Source organism: Bos grunniens, chromosome 5 (genome assembly GCF_055505025.1).
Source record: "Bos grunniens cultivar Pamir isolate PY7600 chromosome 5, Bosgru_T2T1.0, whole genome shotgun sequence".
Lineage (NCBI taxonomy): Eukaryota > Metazoa > Chordata > Mammalia > Artiodactyla > Bovidae > Bos > Bos grunniens.
In genome coordinates this window covers 89,417,263-89,420,752 of record NC_141169.1, presented here as the reverse complement: position 1 = coordinate 89,420,752, position 3,490 = coordinate 89,417,263, and positions in this window count along the sequence as shown.

The following is a 3,490-nucleotide window of genomic DNA, read 5'->3' as shown; positions in this document are numbered from 1 at the left end:
TCTTTGGACTTCCCTTCTCTCTGGAGCAAATGTAGGGGATTCGAACATAGAAGGAATGCCCAAGAGTTTAGTCAGCTACCTCACTCAAGTAATTGAAGAATGGCTCTCCCTCCCTTTTTTCAATTTTTCTTTTTTTCCCCCAAAGAATCAGTAGCCAGCCCAGTCCCATCACTCTTTTTTTTCTGGAAATACTGGATGTGATTTGAATTTGTATTCTGATTTTCATGTCACTCTCCAGACTGTGAAACTCCCCTCAGCAGAAGATACTACTTTAAATTGGCTCAGACCTTCTGGCCACAGCTCTTTAGGCCAAAGGTTGATCCTTGACCCAAAGTGAAGTCGTGTAAATTTGTCCAGTCATATGTAAGATCAAACGATGAGCTGGACACAGGAGATTTCTTGCTTGATACTTGGAAATAGACAATCTGAGAAGTGAAGAAAGTGACTGTGGGTGCAGGTACTCCAAGATTTCATCTGAGATCAGAATGGTCAGAAAGTCTACATGCAAGAGGAGGAAGGAGTGGAGAGAGGGGTGGAGATGACAGCTCTGAAGGGAAGAATGAAGCCGAGAAACTTGACAGAAATAGTATTAGAGAGTGGAGAGTCTCTAGACCTGACCCTGTCCTCACGCTTACTGATGCCCAATAATTCTGCATTTCCTAGATTCTATTGCATGAATTTCTCTTCAGTACACCCCGATCTTACTACTCCTCCCTTCTCTGGTGTTTGGAAGTACCATCTCTGGAACTCAATTTTTTTTTCCCTTTGAGCTCAATTTTAATTTTTTATTTAATTTGCCACTTTAAATATAAAATTTAGAGGATAATTATGCTTTATTAAATAGATATAATACACTAGCTTTTCTTAGTAAAAACTATTTTCTTAATAAAAATATATACTTCCAAAAATAGAAGTGCCATCTCTGGAGTCAGACAGAGATCAATGATTAAATCAACTATTTGGGAGTAATTAATTTACCTTCTAGCCTCAGTTTTCTCATCTGTAACTTAAGTACAATGGAAAAAAAAAGATAGTTTTTTCAGAAAAAAATTTTTCTGAAAAAAACTTAGGAAAACAGTTATTTCAGAAGATTTTATACGAATTTTAATATACTAGAAAGCTTCATATTACTCTGACAAATAATCTCTCTGAATCACATTTTATCACTCAGAAGTGACACTTAGCAGATACTAAACAAATGCCATCAATCAAGATGAAATAACTTAAGTTTATTTTCATGCAACTTCCTTTAGTAGGGGGACAACCATCTTTCAAAAATGCCCAGTTCACTAGCTTTCATAAAAATTATTTTATTTATTTATTAGAAAAAGTTTTTGACCACATGATGTGGCATGTGGGATCTTAGTTCCCCAACCAGAAATTAAGCCCATGACCTTCTGCAGTGGAAGCCTGAAGGCTTAACCAGTGGACTGCCAGAAAGGTCTCCATAACAATTATTATCATCCCTTTGTTGAACTAAAAAGAACCTGCCCACCATAACTCAGCAATGTATTGCCACTGTTATCTTAAAAACTGGTAGAAAAGGTGGGTTGAACTTCTTATCACTGAAAATACATTTTATTATCACTTCTTCTCAGCCTTTTAGCTAAGACCAAGTCTGGAAATACACCTCACAATTTATCAAAAACTTATTCCTAAAGGTGACTCTTTTGTCTAGAAGAAACACTTAAAGAATATTACAATTGTAAGCATCTTTCTACCATCCATTCTAAACACTTGTATTTGACTTATCTATGCATTGTGTTAATATGTGTTGTAAAAATTTATAGCAACTATATACTTCTTTAAGGCATTTAAAATAGATGTGAATGTACATACTCAGATGTGTATTTGTTGAAGGGAGCACCCACATACATTGAGAGGTCAGGAGCTAGATTGTAACCAGTGAAAAAGGGTTAACAGTAAACTTTGTTGGTGGATTCTATTTATGCCTGCTTTCAAAGGATTGATGAATATTTCAGGTATCTGAAAGAAAGAGATTAGGAATTAAAAAAAAATTTATGAAAGTCACTCAGTTGTGTCCAACTCTTTGTGACCCCATGTCTGGGGAATTCTCCAGGCAAGAATACTAGAGTGAGTTGCCATTCCCTTCTCTAGGGGATCTTCCCAACCCCAGGATTGAACCCAGGTCTCCAGCATTGCAGGCAGATTCTTTACCATCTGAGCCACAACGGAAGCCCAAGAATATTGCAGTGGGTAGCCTATCCCTTCTCCAGAGGATCTTCCTGCCCCAGGAATCAAACTGGGGTCTCCTGCATTGCAGGCGGATTTTTTACCAGCTGAGCTATCAAGGAAGCATGCTCTTTGCTTAAGTAGCGTTGGAACAAAACTCCAACTACTATTAGTCAAAGTGCAAATACTTAGATATGAAACTGTTGGCCTAAATCCACGTGGCCCTGATAAAACTAAAGGTCAATAGTCTTTCACTTAATTAAAACTGATAACGTGTATAAATAGCACATGTTGTAGCCCTGTCTAGGGGAAAAATGCAAACAAAGCAGCATTAGCCAGTGTTGTACTGTTGTTTTATGGACAAGCTACTTATTTTATGCCAAGGGCAGATTAAGTGATAGAAATTACTGCCTGAAAGCAATGCTTTTTGCCATTAATGTGTAGCATATATTTGAGATGGTCTGTGATGGTTGATGGCACTGTGATCACGGAAGGCTTTCTTCTTGGAGCCAATAGCCAGGTATGGGTCCCTTGATCTTTGTCAATTTAGAAAGGGCATTGGTGACCATAGTGTAAATGACTCAGGGAAATGAGCTCCAGCCCATAGAAAAAGAAAAAAAATAAATCCCATGTAGTGAATATGTAGAATTAATATATCAACTTTCATATGTCAACGATGATGATACCAACAGAAAAAATGTCAAGGTGGCACAGGGAATAATCATCACAGGTAATTTGCCATCCTTCCACATTGTGAAACATCAAGAGTGAAACCTACTCAAAACTACTCACATATACACACTAGAAACATTTGAAAATATGAATTCAAACTCAATAGGGTAACATGCAAATAATTCAACAGGGAATTCAGATGTGGGTAAAAAAAGCTTGCCTCTTTTCAAAAAAATTTCCCTTTAGATCACAAATTGTTGATTAAACTACAACACAAAGTAAAACAGTGTTCAGAATCGCTGTTTATATCTTCTCAGCTGAGATTCAGTTCATTTCACTTTTTCCTTTATGATGGAACTAAGGCAGTTGACTCAATGATACCAAGAGGTTTGTTCTGGCCGTCCAGGATAGGTTAATGTCAGCAAAGCTAGGAAGCATGTGGATATCACCTCCAGCATCTTATGGCTCCACATTATGCATAATAAAAAGAAATGAGAGTGGTGACCAAGGTAGACTGACAATTCGCAAACCTGGCTAATTATGAATCTCATCTGAAAGCATTTGCTATAAATGCAGATATAAACCCTTTCACTGGGGAGTTTGAGCTAGAGAAGTCTTACTAATG